We start from the raw sequence: 21,063 nt of genomic DNA, 5'->3' as shown, positions 1-21,063 counted from the left end.
CCTGTACCCCAGCCTATCCCAAGCACACCATCAGACAGGCATGCACACACCCCAACACACAAAAGTAGCTCTGGCAAACATAGGCACCACACATCCCACAGGCACTCACACAAGCATCACCCACATACAGACACAGCAACATCCACTGCCTCCACTGTATCCCCCTCCTCGTCTTCTCCCTCCTCCCTCCCAGTCTCGTCTACACTCTCACCTGCATGCACTACATTTACAGGCACTAGGACTCGCACCAGAACACCCAGCACCACACCCCGCTCACCTGCACTCACCACCCCCACTACCATTTACACGTCCCCTGTGTCCACTCCCAGTGTGTCTGTGATGCCCCCTCCCAAAGTACACAAACGCGGGCACCCACACACCCAACATCCATCCACCTCACAACAGCCTCCAGTACCTGCACCTGCACCCAAATCACCTAAAGTTACACCTCCTACAACCACCTCCTCTTCCTCCACTCCCAGGCCCCCTCCAGCTACCCATCCCAGTCTTCATCAGCAACTCTTCCTTAGCAACGTTGACCTCTTTGCCACCACCCCGCCCCTCCAATTCATAGGTCCCGTAGTAGCACCTCAGCCAAAAAAAGTCCAGTACCAGTGGTGCGTGTTCAAGGTGTGTGGAGTGCACCGGCCACCAAGGCAGCCAGTGTGACACGGAGCCAAAGCACTGCCAGTCCACCCTCTGTAAAGCACCTTAAGTTGGAAAGTGGCCGATGGGACAGGGTGAAGACTCCTGGTGGCAAAACTGCTCACATGGGTCCCAGGGGGAGTGCTGAGTCAACTGTGACTCCTCCAAAGGTGGTGAAGGGCCAGAAGAAGTCTGCACAGTCTGGGAAGAGCAGCACGGCGGAGAAGGGCGCCATCCTCCCCGGCAGCCGGGACGCCTCCGCCAGCACTGTCGTCACAGGTCCGGAGACCACCGCCAGAGTCAGTGCCCAGGAGGAGGGCAGCAGTATCGTCACTGGTCAGGAGACCACCGCCAGAGTCAGTGCCAGGAGGGCAGCAGAATCGTCACTGGTCCGGAGACCACCGCCAGAGTCAGTGCCCAGGAGGGCAGCACAATCGTCACTAGTCCGGAGACCACCGCCAGAGTCAGTGCCCAGGAGGGCAGCACAATCGTCACTGGTCCAGAAAGCACCGCCAGCGCCTGGAGGGCCCCGGCAGGCACAGCCCCGCTGGGCAATGAGGGACCGTCATGCCACACACCAATGCACAGGTCAGAAACTGCAAAGTCAAGCACCGCTGAACAGGGCACAGACCGCCATGGAGAAGACCACTGAACAGGGAAAAGACCGCCATGGTGAAGACCGCTGAACAGGGCAAAGCACCGCTGAACAGGTCAGAAACTGCAAAGTCAAGCACTGCTGAACAGGGCACAGACCACCATGGCAAAGCACAGCTGAACAGAGAAAAGACCGCCATGGTGAAGACCGCTGAACACGGCAAAGCACCGCTGAACAGGTCAGAAACTGCAAAGTCAAGCACTGCTGAACAGGGCACAGACCGCCATGGCAAAGCACCGCTGAACAGGGAATAGACCGCCATGGTGAAGACCGCTGAACAGGGCAAAGCACCGCTGAACAGGTCAGAAACTGCAAAGTCAAGCACCGCTGAACAGGGCAAAGACCGACATGGCAAAGCACCGCTGAACAAGGAAAAGACTGCCAAATCAAGCATAGTTAGGCCATGTTCAGCTAGGACAGTGACGGAACAGGAACTGTCACAGGGAGTCTTGGCACCAGTCCCCCTCCAGAACCAGTGGAAACTGTTATCCACTTGAGAGACTGTGGCTTTGCACTCCCCAGGATGGTACAGTGGGCAAGCCACCCACTGTAGAGACTTGAGAGACTGTGGCTTTGCACTCCCCAGGATGGTACAGTGGGCAAGCCGCCCACTGTAGAGACTTGAGAGACTGTGGCTTTGCACTCCCCAGGATGGTACAGTGGGCTACCACCCACTGTAGAGACTTGAGAGACTGTGGCTTTGCACTCCCCAGGATGGTACAGTGGGCAACCCACCCACTGTAGAGACTTGAGAGACTGTGGCTTTGCACTCCCCAGGATACATCAATGGGCATGGAGCCCCGTTGTGGATCTGGCGTGGTGCTGTAATCTGGCTGAGGTGCCCCCCTTCGCTTCCCCCTGAGGTGCCTGTTGTATTTCTATCTGATGCCCCTGCAGTGTTCTCTCCGTTTGTGGACAGGTATCTAGTGTGGGCCTCGCCCATGCATTTTGGGCCCAGTGGTGCACGGACATTGATATGTGCATACCTGCACTACTAATCGTAATGTATCAATTCTGGAATGTGTATAAATATCTGTATATATTAGCTCACTGTATCTTTATACATTACAATGTTTGAACTGATTTCCTTTTGTCTTTGCATTCTTCCGGGGGTGTTGGGGGTTGTTACTGTGCTGTTTAGACATGCATTGGTGTGTGTGTTGTAGTGGGTGAGGGTGGGGTTGGGGGTGGGGGTGTTGCGTGTGTGTCCCCCTGACTTTTGCCTCCCCTATGTCATAGGTGCAGTACTCACTGTTGTCTTCGGCACCTACGTAGATGGTGATCGTAGAGGAGCAGAAAGACAAGCGCAGGGAGTATTTGTAGTTCGGGCTCCATGGTGGCCTCCTTCCTCGTGGAGTGTTTTCAGGTGAGTGTTTTCCCATTGCAAAAGCTGTTTCCGCCGTGTTTTTATCCACGGTGAATCCGCCCTGGAAAAGGTGGCGGATTGGCGGGTTGTGATACTGTGGGCTGTACATTGTCTTCCGCCTGGCTGTTGGCAGTGACCGCCGTGCTGCTTGTCTGTACCGCTGTGGCGGTCGGAGTGTTAAAGTGGCTGTCTATGTTGGCGGTTTCCGCCACGATCATAATTCCCTTTTTTTTTCCGCCGGCCTGTTTGCGGTATTACCGCAGCTTTAACACCGTCCGCCAGGGTTGTAATGAACCCCTAAGTATGGAATTCCATTAAATTCAACGGCTATACTTCATTAAAAGTGCAATGGAAGTATCATGAAATGATTTGTCTTAGATAAGCATCGACGATCGTTTTGTTCAAAGATTGATTCTAATAAATGACTAATAGATGATCAACTTTGGGGATTTTGCTTTGCCTGACACAGGCACTCATCCTAGAGCCAGGCACGAACCCTGGGGGTTTTCTTTCCTTTCCTTGTGAGCAGTGGGCCTGTATCCCAGTTGGCATGCAGCAATGTTTTGGCTTTTATCGTCTGCATAACTTTGTTGGGAGAAGGGAACGCCTTCTAGACTTCTATCCTCCTGTCTGCCTCTCAGGGGGACTGTGGGACTCCGTTCTCATCAAACCCCACACCCCGAGGAGGATGTGCATTAAACCCCGAGGAGGATGTGCATTAAACCCTGAGGAGGATGTGCATTAAACCGAGCCACATGAGTGGAATCCGTCTTGTGCCTATTCCTCATACTGCCAGCACTAGCTTGCATGTTACGCTGTTGTGTTTGGGCTACTGGTGATCCTGCAGGTTCCGCTCCACTTCCGGGCACATAGGCAACTGCATCCCCAGCCCCGCTGGCTGGCATGGCGAACATCCTCCTCCCTTGTGTTTTTACTATCTTTCTCTTGTGGGTCAGTGATCCAGTGAAATAGATGAGGAGACAGAGCAGTCGGACCATATGCTCTAGCTCTGTCCCTAAAGTAGGCAATTTGTTATTCCAGTTCTTCATATTTTTCATACTCCGGACTTGGGATTCATGTTTTTGTTTGTGTGCTTCTTCGTGCCATTGCATAAGGAGCGACCACTGTTCGGCATCTCTCCTTTCAGCTTCTTCTGAAAATTAGCTAATCTCTCTATCTTGAAGGTACCATGTTCTGGAAAGGACTTTTTCCTGCCATCATTAGTGAATCCAGCCCACTGTTGTAAATATGTGCATATACGTTTACCATATTTTTCATATATAGTATGGGCTGGAGTCCCTTTTGGTGGGGCTCACTATGTTTAGACTGTCCGGCCTCTATCACCATCATAAACAATTCACTCACACTTAGGTAATGAGGAAAGGGTCTGCAGGCCTTGAGACCGCATTGCATCCCATTGGAGGAGGCAGGGAAGGGAATGTGAATTTAGATAGGGTTTCGTTCAGTTATATTTCTTCTAGCTGTTCTTGTGGAGGGGCAGGGCAAGTATTGTCAATGAACACCCAAAGATTCCCTTGCATTCAGTGAACTTCCAGTTCACACCTGGAGGGGCTAGTGAAAGGTGAAAAGGAAAAGGGATCATTATCCAAAGAGCAGCACTTCTTGCAGCGCTGCCCTGTCAGATAATGATTTCCTCTACCGTCAAGCTGCCTGTCGGGGGCAGCCTGGTGGTCTAGGAGGGCCGCCACAGACAGCTCTCACTGTGAACATTATTTGGCGGTTCAGACTGCCGTGCCAGTGGCGGTCTTTGCCGCCGCCAACATGGCGGTCTGAACCGCTGGGGTTCATAATGACCCCCTTAGTCACAAACAGTATAAAACATGCAAGCAAGCAACAAATAAATAGTAATGCTGTTAGACGTGACCAATTTTTTTTATTTTATGTGAACTTATTCTTTAGCCAATTCACCAGATCCAGCCTAGGCACTCTTCACACCAGTGCCCCTGGAGAATCTTCTACTTTACCTCTGGCACCTAGGGTCATTGTGTGGAGGTCAGTCCAGTACTCCCTGTTTTCTTACCATTGATGCATTTCCCGGCCAATACACCATCTGTTAAAAATAAAACACAAAAAGTATGAAAGCCTTAAACCCAACTAGTGTTTAATGAAAAGTAGTAGGCAGCACAGCAAGAGATCACAGGCCATTGTTATTTCAATTTCAAGGCTCTTGGGGGGTTAGCAGGGTTAGCGCTGGCTTAGCAGAGTTAGCAACCCACCTGAAGGCAGCCAACCCACCACTGCTAAACCCACCCCACACATAGCCTTTGGCGAATAGGCATAGGGTTGACCTTTAGGTCCCAGGGATCCCATCTCTTGGGCCAAAATTAAAGGAAGAACCAGGCAGAGGAGGGGGCACTTCAAAAGGAAGCATAACCCCATCATTAACTTCCAAGACTCAGACTCTAAATTACACTTGGTATCTGGAAATAGACTATAAGAAGGGAAAATCATGGCCCCCAGAATTGTCAACTGTCAAGCAGCCAGTCGGGCTGTAAGAAGAGGAGAAGCTATGCAAGACTTTTGCCAGGGACCAGGACTGGGGGCCACAGCCTGGCAGTCTCCTAGATAGGTGAGCAGACCACACCCAGTGATTCCATAATCACCTGCTCTTGGAGCCTGAAGCACCAATGTCTGCCTGCTTGCCAATACCATTAGGAACTTTTAGAAAGAGAATTTTGCTGGAGGGAGCAACACCCAGTGAGGGATCCTAGTGATCGGATATCTATAGCATGGTGTGAGGGGATGGTTCCTGCATTGATTAGGTCATTGCCCATATGCAGGGAAAGGTTGCTGGCCCTCAATTGCCAGATGAAGGCTACTGTTATTGCAACAATTGGGTTGTTGCCTATCTGCATGTTTGAAGTAGGAGACCTCATAAGGCAGGTGGGGCCACTGTGAAGATGGACGCCATACCAATCAGACTGTAGCACATATGTGGAGCAAAGTTGGAGACTCTGTTCCTTCAGACCTTGCTGGTGCGAGTAAGACTGATTTACGGGCCACACTGTCCATGAGGAACTTGTCTGCCATATAGTGCTTCAGTGCTGGAACACGTTTGACTTTAATAAAGTGGGAATCCTGTGACTCGGACTACCAGCAGGACTTAATCTGAAAGTTGCCTATAGCAAATGGGGAGTAACCACTATTGCCACTGAGAGGGGAGTGGAACCCAAGAACCCATCTGTTTAAACACAAGAGCCCTGAACTCAGAGGACCATGTCTATTGTTTATGAATGCTGTATTTTACTTTGTGTTCATATTTAAATACTCCTTTTTTTAAATAAAAGCAAGTATTTGACTGGACAATAATTTAATACTGCTGCTGGATGTGATTATGTGGTTTGAGTTGTGAACCTGTGTTCACATCTCTATAACTGCCCCCGAGAAGCATTGGACTTCTCGACCCACGCTACCACTGAGAGTCCAGGGCTGAAGGGGTACTTGGCCTAGTTGCTCAGGACCCATGGTAGGTTGGGCCACGGGACATCAGGTGCCTTATTACAGATAATCTGCACTTTTCCTGTTTGCTACATGGTGCACCTTGAGCAGGTGCACTGGATGAAAGCAGGAATGGTGCACCCTATTAGGTTGAATATGCTGCCCTCAGGGCAGCTGCAAACCAGTGCTACCCCCAGGGCAGCACATTCAAGACAAATACAGAGTAGCTGTTTAAAAGCTGCTCCATGTTCCTTCAAGCAGGCTGCAACCCACCGGCACTTTTAAGAGGAATTAGAGATCGCCTTGCAGGTGGATGCAGTGAGTGACTGCACCCATCTGCAAAGGGATGTCTGGGCCGCCCTTGGGTCCCTCTTTCATCTCTCCAGAGTGCTGCCTTTCAGAGCGCCTCCTAAAGGCTCTATGCCCACATCGCTAATATAGAGCCGGTGCAGAGGCAAAGAGATTCCCTCATTTGCCTGGGGCCCCACCACCATGCAAATAAGGGAACAACTTCTAATGATAGCACTGGCCCTACATTGGGCCAGTGCTAACTGTATAACAGAAAGGCCCGCACAAGCGTTTACAGTCCCTTCTGTAATACCAAAATGCCCCAAGGGCACACAAAACGGGTGTGAACGCCTGTTGCAACCTTGGGGTACTTCTGTAATACAGCCCAAAAAGTAAAAGGCCTCAACCCCCATGCTTTGGCCCAGTAGCTCCTGCTTGCTGCAGGGCCCTCTGAACTGGGCTATGATAGAGCTCAACCACATATTAGAAACGTGTTACTCTCAGTGAAAACAAATCTAATGAGCAAGTGTCACAAGTGTTTCCCTGAGGAAGGCCTTGACAAGAAGACACCATTCGTACATACAATACTAGGCTCATAGTGCTACTAAATCCCACTTTCACTTGCCAAATTTCAAAGCAGCTTTGCACCTTTCGGAAATGTACAAATGTGCAACACTGAGTCTACTGGATTCAGGGACTACTTAAGCCATGAAATTAACAAATATATACAAGGAAGCTTCAAACTACTATAAAACAATTTTCATATTTTAACATAAAGCAATAACACATTCTTTGTTATATGCAAGGTGATTGAAACCATATTACACTTGAGAATATGACCAAGATAAAGGCAAGATTTAAGTTTTCACAGCTTCAACTCATTCAGAAGACATGTGGTGCTTGCCAGCATTGATTTCATGACTGAGGTATTGCACTCAGGGAAGACAGAAATGCAATTTCTCTTTTGAACCAGTATGCCCCTTACTAGCCAATTCGGTGAGGAGCTATACAGAGTCATCCTTGGAATAATACAAAGCAACAGATCGCAAAAGCAAATCATCCACATGTTGGCCTACGTAAAACCTCAGGGGAAAACCAATGTGTCTAGATCCTTCATGGAAAAAGTCTGAAGGCAACTTCAGAAATTGTTTAGGAACTGCAGTCCACAAAAAATGAGAACTTGGGAATGTGAAAGAGAAAATTCTGACTCTCCTCATGTTTGGAGCTGGAGAATAAAGCAGAACAAAGATCAGCCACTGTAAACGATTTGGCATGTACTGGATGCAAGAAAGCATTGCGGCAGAGTTAGAGATCACAAGAAAGCTTGGGATAACCACACTGTTCATAGGCTAAAAATGCTGCCTGAACCTGTTCATGTTGGCTTTCCTCGCTTTGCATAATTGAAGAATTAGGGTATTACATCTACTATCAGTAGGCACTAAATCCCCTTGCTTAATCAAATCTGCTTACACAGGGCATATCCTTTCCTCCTTCTCTGGATTTAACAGGTACTGGGTTATTCTTGGTAGCTTCTTCTGATGGTCAACCTTTACCACTTCCATTCATGATCTGAACTCTGCATATTTGGCCTCTGGGTACCACAATGTGGAAGACACCTTTGAAAGTAATTCAGTGAAATCAGGAGATATACAGTTCCATTTGCATTACTTGGGCAATTTGTGCTCTCACACAATACTGTGAGCACTTTGATTTCTTGTTGGCAGGGTATATTTAAAATCACATCCTATAGAGCGCAAAATGCTAAGGGTGTGCAAAATTCACATAAGTTGCTTTCATGTAATAATGAAAAATTTCAGTAAAATTACTTAAAATTGCCCATAATTATGCAGAATTCAAATCTGTCAGTAAATGTGTCCTAGCATCAATTTTGACACAACGGAGACTGCGAACAACAGCAGGTCATGTTCTGTCGTTTGTGTGCTTTCTCTGCATTTGTTTTAATGACAGAATCTCAATAGGTCGATTTATCAGGTTTAAGGTATTCACAGCACAGTCAAAACCACTATCAGGAAAAAAGCTTTCACTAATCTGTAGGCATGGGTGGAACTCACAGAGTTTTACTCTGCAGAATTCTGCAGAGTTGCATAAAAACTCCATGACATTCTGTAGGGTTCTCCGAACGGGCGGAAAAAATAGGCATGTTGCACTTATTTTCAGCGCCGGGAGCTCATTTCGCACTGAGAAATGAGTCTGAATGGTACCACATGGTGCACCAGAAGGCACTGCCTCTCGAGTTGATTTTTCTGTTGCTCAAGCACATTTTCTACTCAAGCAGCGGCTTTTCCAAAGTGAATGATCGCAACCGCCTGCATTGGGAAAATCACGATGGGTGCACTCTTAGCACTTGAAGATCACACTAGGAGATGCCAATTTTAAGTCACGCTCATCAATTTACCATTGGTGAGCCGCACACGAGAAAAAACTATGCCACGCAGCAGTCCGTGGAATTTGGGCGAACTCTGTGTTACATATGTAATGCAGAGTGGCCAAAGGTCTGCCATCACCACCAGCGGAGCGGAGTCTATGGCCCAGGCCTACTAATCTGGTGAAACCCAGGCTGATCAAGGAGGGCTCGTGCATTAGACACAATGCTGGACCAATTCCATTTGTCCACAAGCAAAACATGATTCCCAGACTCCTGGGACCTCTCCCGTTGCCCGTCCACTTTCTCTCCCAGCTCTCGCACCTTCCCTTCTCCCTACCCAGTGTTCCTCATTTTCGGGACTCCGCATCCCACACCCCTTATTTTTTCTCCAAATTTTGCAACATCAGTTTTTATGTTACATTCTTTTTCTCTCTTGTGAGCTGTGCAATGGTTAGAGACTGTCATTGTTCAGAGTGACAACTGAGGCTTTCACCGATCAGTGTGGCCATACAGACTGTCAGTGTTTGTTGTGCCAGTTGAGACTGCCACTGCTCAGCTATAAAGTGGAAACTGGAGGTGTTCAATGTGCCAACGTGGGCTGTCCCGGTACAGAGTTTCGATTGACACTTTCGGTGAACAATGCATCCGTGGAGACAGGTACTACTAAGTGTGAAAGCAGAAACTGCCAGCATGCAGTGTCCCGATGAAGACTGCAATTGTTCCGTGTGCTAATGTCGCCTGTCACTGAGCTATTGGAGACAGTCACCGTTCAGTGTGACAACGGAGACAGTCACTGCTCAGTGAGAAAGTAGAGCATTGCGCTGTTCAGTGTCCCAAAGGAGACGTCTACAGTTCCGTGTGGTACATTGAAACTGTGATTGTTCAATATGGCGATGGAGCCTGTCACTGATTCATTGTAGACTGTCAGTGTTCAGTGCGTCACTGGGGGGGGGGGGGTTCTCTGTCAGTACAAGCTGTCACTGAGCAGTGTGCCATCGGCGGCCTGTGTTCTTTGGGGTACAGGAGAATTCCCTTTGTCAGTGTATCAAGTGCGCAAGTCACTCCCCAAGCTGGAAGGGACGAGTCCACGGGCCACGGCACCGGCGAGAGTCAAACTCCCTCACACCAGACTGATCAGTCTCTCCATCGTCCACGAGCTTTAAAACACGACGTTGGGATCATTATTCACAGACATTCTTGCCAACAATTATCATAAATACACTGACATCAAAGCCTACTAATGTTAAGAGGTATAAATATCAAGGACTGCAGAATACCTTTTTTACGCGTGGGCGTAAAACGTGAAGAGACTGTAAAGTTTCCGAGAAGAGCCTCTGGCGGGAGCATCCGTTGTCTGAGGCAATGAAAAGCGCATTTCTGAAGCTGCCGAACACGCCCTCTTCAGAACTCTATTTAATATCGGAACTTGCAATATATTCTGTCGCCACGTCACTGTTTTATAGTCCGTTGAGGCTTAAGCATTCAGAGGTTTCTAATGAACCAATACCAAGTGACCCATAGTGTGTCAGGGCGCTGTAAACTCTGCTCCTCTTAGAACGGAAGTAGACATCTGTATAAACCCGCATGCACACACTCGAAAAAATAATAAAGTATCTCCTAAAAGGGTACAAGTTACTATTCGTCATTTTATAAGGAAGAGTGCAATGGAACAACCTCGTATTTTGATGAAATTCGAATTTAAGAAATTAAAGTGTAATTTGAAAAATGGCAAAATTATCTCCGACTGAATTGACAAAAAATCTGAACGGAACCAACATCGACACGTCGTGTATGCTGGGTTCTCATCTTACTTGAAAACAAACGTAATAATTATATTTTAGCCCGAGACTCCTTTCTGGGTTTGATATACTTTCGAGCCACTTCGGAAACATTAAGACATCCATTGCCCTCAGGTAGACTGGACCGGAGCTGTTCTGCCTACACAGCTCGCGCTATGGCCAGAGACCCCTCTGTGAGGCAGCGAATGGTGCATCCGAAAAAAACTAAATGCGTGTCGGTAAATATCGAAGGGAAGAGCCCGAGAGAAAAATACTGATCTGCCTTCTTTCTGGTCCACGCAGAATACTCTGATAACTGGTTAGTTAAGGCTGGCTGCAGCAGCGGGAGCATTATACTAGTAAACAGGGGCGTAGCTTGGTCAGCAAGATGGGGGGGGTGGGGGGGATTGAGCTTCACATTTCCCAGCAATCAGGCTGTCATATAATGTTGAAATACTTTATACGACAAGCTAGCGCACCAGAGGGGCTTAGGGGCGGCAGGATGGGAGGGGAATGTAGATTGGTGGGGACCCTAAGTGGGAGAAAGCACATTATATTGTGAAATAACCAACATATTTAAGTATTTCCAAACAGATTGAGGGAGAGACTGTGTGTGTGCGTTTTTGTTTGTGTGCGTGTAAAATTCCTGGCGAAATCCGACATGGCTCCTCAACATACCGGGCTAAAAGCCCCTATACCCAACTATTTATCACAACATACACTTGGGGGTGTAAGACTGCCCCTGTTAATAAATAAGAACCCACGTGGCCATATCAAGTCCTAAACATACCAAACACGAGCTGGTTAGAATCCGCACCAAGCCACAAAAGGCAACACGCGCCATTACAGGTGGCAAACCTGAGATAAGCGCCAAAACCTGAAAGGAAGCACGGCGAATGCCGCAGGGTTAGAACAGACAGGCGGGCACACTGCGCATGCACGGAATCACATTACAGGAGGCTAGTTAAGCATCACATTACAGGAGACAAACGGCAGTGTGCACAAGAACAAAACAAATCTTTGGCAAAACACAAAACAACAGGACACACAAAAGGACTAAGTTTCACAAAGCAAAGTTTTGGAAAAAACAAAAAAAATCTCAACAGGAGAGGCCGCGAGAACTCCAGGACACAAAGCAAACTTTTCCAACGCCAAAACCACTAGGTCGTTTGGCAGATATACACAGGACACAGAACAAACTTTACAAAGAAAACAACAGCAATACACACAGGGAAAAGAACTTCAGTGCGCAAAGCGAGATCTCATAAAGAAAAAAACAACGATGCAGACAGCAAGAACCACAGTGTACCAACAAGCTGTTGTAAAGGACAGATCTGCGCACAACAGGCAGGATTTTAGCAAGGCCAGCTTGTTCAAAGAAAATAATAACAACGCACAAAGCAAACATCACAGATTCAAACAAGTGTTTTTAAACAAAATGTCAGCAGTGGAAACATCAACCACCACACTGTGTAATTCTCGTTTAAAAAGAAATAATAATAATAACAAGAATGGATACAGCAAAAAGACAAAATATTGAAGCAAGTACCTGTCAAGAAGATAGCAGAGCACATGATATGTTTCACAATAAATTAAGCACAATTTTGCAAAGAAACTAACAGCATTGCACACAGCAAGTAGAACACTATACACAAAGTGATTATATGAAGAAAATAACAGCATTGGACACAGCAAATACTACAATATACAAAACAAGCTTTCCCCTAAAGCAAATAATAGCATTGTACTTAGCAAGCACCACAAAATGCACAACAATTGTAAAGCAAATAACAGCGTTCTACAGAGCAAGCACAAAACATATACAAAAAAAGCTTTTTTAAAGAAAATAACAGCATTGTACACAGCGAGCATCACAATATACAAAGCAGGTTTTTTGTAAGGAAAAATATTATCAGTGAACACAGCAAGGAACACAATATACAAAAAAAGCTTTTTGTTAAAGAAAATAATATCTGTGAACACAGCAAGCACCACAATACACAAAACAAGCTTTTGTAAAGATACATCAACGGAGAACATAGCGTACACAAAACTGCATAACGTACACAACCACAATGGAATAGAATGAGCCTCAATAAAAATCAACATTTTGTAAATAAATATGAAAGGTCTGCACATCTCACATAACGAATACACAAGGCAAGCTTTTGCAAAGGCAGTAACACGCATCAAGCAGGTGCGGGTAAAACAAATGGCGACCGGGGCTCTCAGGGAATATCCACCGAGCTCGTAGAGTCCATAAATTAGCCATTATGTCCTAGCTCTACTTGGTGACTAATTGCTCTCTGAATTGGGATTTTCTCTTCTAATTTATGCAACGCTTGCAGCGGGGTTTACAGGCGCACGTGACCCGCTCGTTCATCTTTGGTATCTAAGGACTGCACTGGCACGAGATGCGCTCGCCTCTGCCCCCCCAACCAGGTTTTGCGACGCCCGTTCTTCAGTTTTTCCAACCGCTCTGTATCTTCGCAGGTGAAGAGTTTCTGTGTCCGCAGGCTAAAGAAAAGGAATGCATTTAAAAGGCTGCTTTTACTTACACGTAATTGACAAGGACTCTGTTGAAGGAATGCCATTTTTAAATTGAAACGCTCTTCGGGAATTTGGTTAACCGTTGACTATTTAAACACTGAAAAATGGATGACCAAACAAAACAACTCTTCGTTTTTTAGCGATTAAGTCTCTGAAGGTTAAAATTCAATTTTGTGCGATATAAGTTACACTGAGGTTCTTTTTTATCTTGGCACAATTATTGCATTGCTTTCCCACAGGAACAGATTACTTGGCGGCTCTCCCTATAACTCTGAGATTCACGCTATCCTAAAAACATAGATACCTCCAGTTTCAGAGCCATTTATCTGATATACTCAAGCCGTTAGATCATTGCAACGAGATCAGTATTAAGAGCGTTTTTAATGTGAGTATGTCTATTTTTCATGACTCCCCTCTGACTCTGCTTGAAATTTAATTGATACTTCAACATAGCCCGCCAGCCTAGGACTGACATATTCCGGAGCATGCGTCGCCGGTAAATCCGGGAAAATTACGCCGTAAAGTTGTGCAGTGCAGTCTTTCAGAGAGGCGCTTCCTGCATGGAGGGTTTGACTGGTACATATAGATGAGCCATCTGAGATCCTTCCGGAAGAGAAGTAAGTGAAGGTTCTTTAAATCAGGCCAAGCCCGATTGATAACTGCCAGACGCGTAATTCAACAGTTCGCGAAATACGCCACTTCCGCATCAATAATCGAATCCTCGAATAAAGACTGACTACTTTTCAAATGCTCTTGTAAGTAATTGGCTATTTACATGGGGAATTACCGAGTTCCACTTTTTACCCGTCGCAGGTCCTCGTTACCTAAGAGTTTCCTTCCAAGCTGAAACCCGAATTTGTGCTCGACTCTCAGGTCTAATTTGCTGGATAACTTTCACTCGATACGGCTTTGCAAAGGTGGCCTTAAAATTAGAATTTTGCAGTTCAGCCGATGCACTTGTGAATACCTTAATGCAAATGATACAAAGCCAGTGATTTTAATAAATCGGTGGGCGGGAAGAGATGGGGAAGTGTTGCAATGAGCTTTCGACCGTAGTTTCGAGGTCCAAAGAAGCGCAAGTTCTTTGATTTCCAGTAGAGGGCGCTGCTTACTAACCGAATGAATGTAGGAAGCCTTCTAACTCACAAACTCTCTTCCGGATATAGGCCGTGCTAATTAACAAATCGTCGACCAAAACAGCTGGTTCTCATTACAGCACCGAGAGCATCACTAGGTAGGAGCTGTACTTGTATTCAACACATACACCATCCACGCACATGATCATAAGTGAGACGGGAAGTGCAGAGGGGAGGCGGGGACAATGAGATGGAGACAGATGAGAGAACATTCAATAGAAAAAAACGAGGGAGAAAAAGAGGGGCAATGAGTGACGGGAGGGTGCTGAGAAAGAATAAAGAGACACATTAAGCTTATAAGCGAGAAAGTTGGAGAGACAGTTAGAAGGGACATAATGAGAAGAAATAACAAAATAAAGGGGAGGGAAATGAGCCAGAAAGAAGAGGAAGAAAGGAAAGATATACATAGAAGGGAAAGAGAGTAAACATTTGAAGAAAGAAAGAATGAAAGGAAAGAAACAACGAAATAAATATTTTTTTTTAAATGTGGAGATTTCTCTTATGAACACAGTTCCCTGTGGCCTAGTTTTCAGGCTCTTGCAGCCCCTGCGGTGGGTGGGGTGAGGTGGGAACTCTTCAGGGCTCCCCAAACCCTTCCAGGGGTCATATCCAGCACAAGGCCAATGAATGTCTGAGAGACATGGTAGACTCAGGGGTCCCTCCTCTCATTCTGGAGGAGCATTTTTTTAAGTTATGCCACTTCGGCTTCCCATATGCATAGGGCTGGCGCCATCTCACAGGGGAACGCTGGACTTGGTGCGTGTGCACCTTGTCTGCGTGTAAAGTTCAGAGGGCACCGCCGCGGTGGAGTTTGCAAGCTGGAGGAGATCGGGCTCGAATCGTGCGAGGGTTAGACTTGAGGGTCTGCAAGGGATTTACATCGGGCATTAGTGTAAGCTTTTTCACACATACAGTTTAAAAAATATATTTTTTACAGAGCGTGCCGTTGACTCCGTAAACGTAGAGGAGGGAGGGAGGGGAAAATAAAGGAATGAAATATATTTCGAAAAGGGAGAGATGCGGGCAGGTGGGCAGAAAGTAATGCGGGCATGTCTGACAGATGAGCGTGGACCAAGTAGCTGGGGGCGGCTACATTGTTGTCTGAAATAAAGGGCGCAGGGGCTGAGAGCCCCGCACTAGGAATACATCCTGATATTAGCATCTCTGTCGCAAATACTGCATTCCACAGTTCCCCTTTTGTCGATTGTCAGACACCACTCAAGGAATATTGCTGGAGCCCACCTTTCCGCTCTCGGCTCTCAGCCTTTGAAGTAGAACCATCTATCTACGCCAGCCCGGCTCTTCCTACGGCCGTGCACGGTATTGAAAGACAGAGGTTTCGGTGAATGGAGGAACGAGACAGACAGACCCGTAGACAGACGCATGGAAGGGCCGAGTGACAAACAGAAAGACGAGTAGATAGATAGATAGATAGATAGATAGATAGATAGATAGATAGATAGATAGATAGATAGATAGATAGATAGATAGATAGATAGATAGATAGATAGATAGATAGATAGACACTGTTAAAGGTATGCACGTACACACACACAATAAACAGGAATCTGAATTCGTTGGGGCGCCTTCACAGAAAATAAAATGCCACTGGTTACCATCATTGGCGTATTTTGGCAATACACGTCATGCGTCCTAAGTGCAGCCAGTCACCATATTTCAAACTACGTCCCCAGACACTGGGAAGGGCCGAAGAATAAGTAACTGCCAATCACTGTTCCACACACGGTTATCCGTCGGTCGTCCCAGGCGTATGTGCTCCGCGCCCTTTGCTTCTTGGCACAGGGGTCTTCCCACTGACGTGGCATGCACACCTGGGACGGCCCAGCAGTGGTACTCCGCGCAGTGTAAGGGCAAGCACTTCATACGAGACCTCTTGCAGAATCCCACGGTGTCATGCGTGGCTGCGCAGGGGCAGTTATTTCACACGTGTGTGGCATGGGCCTATGTCCCGCTCACTTTTGTGTACAGTTGGTCTGTGGTGATGGTTGAGCCGAGGCTGGTGTGGTGGCTCGGTGGTGCTGGGGGCGGGTCATGTTGCTTGATGGGCAGCTGGGAGCTCCCTGGTGCTTGTGTGGTGATATGGCGGTGCCACGCTGGCTGTGTTGTAGTTGTGTGGTGCTTCCTGGCCTGCAGATCGGTTCTTTCGCGGCTCTGCACGCTGTGCTGTGCTTGTATGAAGAGTTTACAGGGGCTCGTTGGCACTCGTAGGTGGGCTGTGTTTGGTGGCATGGTGGGGCTGTGATGGATGAAGCGGGTGTACAAAGGCGTCGCCATGGTAGTTCCACTGAGTCAGTAAGGCGGGTGTAGCCTACAGAGGGTGACTTTTTGTGACTGTAGTGTGTCTAGATGAAAGATGTTTCCTAAGTGTACGCGGGTATATGGTTGTTGTGCAACAGGTATATGCCTGGTGAATTGCATCTGCCGCGTGTCTGTGAGCTTGGAATAAGGTTGATGCATTGCCCTTTACGGTAGACCTAGGCTTTTAAATGACTTTCAGTCTAATAGTCAAACGTTGCCCTACAAACTCGAGGTCTTGTGAAACTAACTGGGTTTTAATATTCCGAACACTCTGAGACACGGATATATTTTACTTTTGGCTTCTAGAGCAGTCTGTTCTGTTATTGCACGTATTGGCGATTTCTTGGTGGTTGTATGGGGTAGGTGTGGTCGCTTTGCATAGATCTTCGGTCGGTGTGAGAGCGGTGTCTGATTCCTGGGCCGTGGGCTTCCGGTTGCAGCTTGGCGGATGCTGCTTGCTTGTGGGCTGTGCTGTTATTGAATGGTAGTTCTTCTGTTAGTACCCAGTATTTAGCTCGTAGCCGTACGTTGGCTGTGCATCGTGTGTGATAATATATGAAGTGTGAATGAAGTGTGTGGTGGACTTACCTTTAGTCTGTCGTGTGCATGCGTGTGGGTGTGTGATTCTGTGGCGCGTGTAATAGTGTACGCATCCGTGTTTAGGTGTAGGTAGCTGCATGTCTGTTTTGACGCTCTAATCTTCCCCTGTACGTCGAGGCACGGTGGGTGTGGCCGGCCTATGACAGTTGCGTTGTTGCTGTATGATGGGCAGGTGACGCATGCATCGCTGCTGCATGTTTGCTTTGGTACGACGATATGGAGTTCGCAGACTGCATATTCCCCACAAGGTGGATTTTGTGACGTGTGACATTAAGGCGGCCGCATGGTAACTGCGCTGGGGCTCCGTGTGCGGCTCGAAGACCGGTTTGTGGTAATGGCATGCCAGCTGCGCTTTGGGGAGCTCTATATTGACAGTACTCTGTACTGGCCGGAGGGTGCCTGTGTTGTGTCTGCTTCCTGATCCGCGATGGCTGCCTGCCTGGAGCACTATATTGACTGTACGACATGACTCTATGCTGGCTGTAGGGTGCCTGTGCTGTGCCTGCTTCTGATCCATGATGGCTGCCTAGACTCTGTGTTGTGTCTGCTTGCTTCTGATGGCTGCCTGGACTCTATGGTAGCTGTAGGGTGCCTGTGCTGTGCCTGCTTCTGATCTATGATGGCTGCCTGGACTCTATGCTGGCGGGTGCCTGTGCTGTGCCTGCTTCTGATCTATGATGGCTGCCTGGACTCTAATGCTAGGTGTAAGGTGACTGTGTTGTGTCTGCTTCTGATGGCTGCCTGGTCTCTATGCTGGCGGGTGCCTGGGCTGTCCTTGATCCAGGATGTCTGCCTGGACTCTATGGTAGCTGTAGGGTGCCTGTGCTGTGCCTGCTTCTGATCCATGATGGCTGCCTGGTCTCTATGCTGGCTGTAGGGTGCCTGTGCTGTGCCTGCTTCTGATCCGTGATGGCCGTGTATTCTGAGTGGTTCGGCGTCTGGAGACAATGACTGCTGTTGGAGTGAATGGTACGAGCTGGGGTTGAATTAGTATTTGTTGCATATGGCGGACACGTGTGAAGGTAGACACGTATGTACCTCAAAGATACTGAATATAAACTCGAAAACAATATACTTCTCTCGCTTAGGGTGCGAAATAAAGAACCATTGTAGGTAGAACTTTTTTGTAAGTGAAGGCTGTGTCGCCCTTGTCTGCGGACAGGGTGGTGCGTGTATCTGTGCGGGCGGCATCCGTCACAAGTCCCTGGGGGGGTCTCTGAGCACAGGGTACTTGAGGGTCCCTGCGGACAGGGTGGTGTATGTATCTGTACAGGCGGTATCCATCACAGGGTACTTGAGGGTCTCTGCGGACAGGGTGGTGTATCTAGGGTGGCGTGTGTATCTGTACAGGCGGTATCATCACAGGGTACTTGAGGGTCTCTGCGGACAGGGTGGTGTGTGTATCTGTGCAGGCGGTATCCATCACAGGGTACTTGAGGGTCTCTGCGGACAGGGTGGTGTGTGTATCTGTGCAGGCGGTATCCATCACAGGGTACTTGAGGGTCTCTGCGGAGAGGGTGGTGTATGTATCTGTACAGGCAGCATCCGTCACAGGGTACTTGAGGGTCTCTGCGGACAGGCTGGTGTATCTAGGGTGGCGTGTGTATCTGTACAGGCGGTATCATCACAGGGTACTTGAGGGTCTCTGCGGACAGGGTGGTGTGTGTATCTGTGCAGCGGCATCAGTCACAGGGCACCGGCAGATTCCTGCGGTTTCCTAGGTGTCCATCTACCGCAATGCGAATAGTATCTTCCAAACTTAGAGGGTCAGTGTTGTGCAGCGAACAAAACACACATCATTACACAGCCATGCACAATCGAAAAAGCTACGATAGAAACCATGAATCGACAATGTAGTTCTCACATTGAAATCTTCCTTTAATTTGTACATTTAATAAATTGCAAATAAATGAAACTCATAACATAGTAGACAGCTGAACACATCAATATTCGAGTAATGTCCGTATCTTAAAAAAAAAAAACTGAAAAGTTCTATTAAAACGATTTAATCCTTACATGGTTTTAACAACATGCTTACCAAACATTTTAAAAAGTTCACGCACACAAACACACAAATAATAGTGTTATGTCATGTCTCAGGGAAAAATAGAAAAATACGGAAAACACGGCGATGGGATGTTCTCTTTATACTGTGTATATATGTGTGTGTGTGTATGTATATATATATATATATATATATATATATATATATATATATGTATGTATACATATATATAAACAATTGGCCCTTTGTCGATGTGTAAGTTAAAAAAAAAAAACGCTGAACCCTGACGTTCTCTTTCCTTACTTCGTGATTCAAATTAAACCATTAGGAATAAAAAGGCAAGGACAAATTAATTTGCTATAACGAAGTAATTTATTTTGTTCTTAGACCTGAAATGTAATTGTTATTACACAACAATAGAAACAGTAATGATACAATAATTGTCAAATAAGCCATTATATACACAGTATAACAATATTACATGTACGCGGCAAAATGCGAAATGAATGAATAAGAGAGGAAAGAGATAGAAAGGATAGAAATAACCTTAGGACAAACAGAAAAAATGTACAGACTGAGAATTGAAGTCAAGACCAGAGACAGGTGAAGCCAGAAATAGGCGGTGGGGGTAGAGAAAACGAATCAAATAAACAAAGAACGAATGAAAAAGAACAAAACGAGTGAAGGAAATACTTGGGAAGAAAAGAAAGAAGGAAAGAAAGATGCTTTGTTAAAAATGCGGTAACATAAAAATTATAAATCTAAACCTAGAAAAGGAAGAGCGGGAACAGGGCGTTGGTCAGGTAATGAGGGTGAGAAATAGAGAGAAAGGTAAGTACTGTGTGGCATCCAAATGCGACCTTGAGACAGCCGCCATTTTAAAAGCAGATTTTCAAGTACATATGTCCTGGCACCATTTTGAAAGAGTACTTTGCACTGCCATTGAGCCACTGAAACGCCATCTCACACCAATCTTTTATTTTGTTTATTTTCTTTAAAGACCCACCTAAAAAGTTATTCCCAAAATTTATTGACCCTCCCAAACTCTGAGAAGGCTTTGTATGCTGGAAATGTAATTCAAGTGCCACCCAACAAGCAGAATTGGATGGTTCGAAGTCAAATGCGCATGAGGCAGTAAACCAGCTAGTATGTGAGGTGTACTGTGGGAAACACGTCTTAGAACTGCAGTTGATCCTTCTGACGTAGGGGCGAAGCTGCCGTAAACAGCGTAATAAACTGGCGCAATTAAAGATTCTTCCGCAAACTGCGTGAAAGAAGCGTCCTCCTGTCTCTTGTTGAGACGCGCGGGCTAAGAACACGAACACTACACGTCTAAAGACACACAGAGCACGAGGCCACCCGCACCTTTTTTCCCCATTGTGTGTAGACAACACAGATTGTATGCGTGCTTGCACTTCTGGCACGGTGTCTAGGCGCGTAGGTACGGCTCGAGTAAAGATCTCGCATTGTCACCTCTGTGGTGCACCTCGGGTGCCTCTAATCCTCAGCAGCGGTTCGAGGCCACAAAGTGTGACACGAGCAGTAAAGTCCACTGTGTGCTGTGTGCACCACACAGGCGTCGTGCCGCATTTAAGAACACACGTTCGGTGCACGTTGGAGCCATATGCACTGCAATTGTAACGCACGAGCCAAAGGTTTCCATCCGTGCAGTGGATGCTACCCCAGTGCACGAGGCCTAGCATGGGTGTGGGGGAATGGGCCGTTTCCCAAGGGGCGTTTGCCTCCGGGAGGCCGGTCGGCGGAAGAAGTATCCGCAGTGTTCAGGAATGTGCGCATAGAGGCAGATCGAGGCGCTACTAGGCTCTATGCAATGCCTTCAGAGCCACCATCCGCCGCATCTCGTCTGGGCCTTGTG

The 21,063-nt window shown here is 47.1% G+C and overlaps 1 long non-coding RNA gene across 1 annotated transcript in view; it reads right to left on the bottom strand.

The window, feature by feature from the left end:
• LOC138285239 (uncharacterized) overlaps nt 1-21,063 on the bottom strand; it is a 73,123-nt gene that overhangs the window by 43,819 nt on the left and 8,241 nt on the right. Inside the window, exon 2 of the long non-coding RNA XR_011201549.1 lies at nt 4,652-4,737. This is a non-coding gene — a long non-coding RNA (uncharacterized lncRNA). The remainder of the gene's footprint in view (nt 1-4,651; nt 4,738-21,063) is intronic.

Source organism: Pleurodeles waltl, chromosome 1_1 (genome assembly GCF_031143425.1).
Source record: "Pleurodeles waltl isolate 20211129_DDA chromosome 1_1, aPleWal1.hap1.20221129, whole genome shotgun sequence".
Classification (NCBI taxonomy): Eukaryota; Metazoa; Chordata; class Amphibia; order Caudata; family Salamandridae; genus Pleurodeles; species Pleurodeles waltl.
This window is presented reverse-complemented; position numbering and strand designations above follow the sequence as displayed.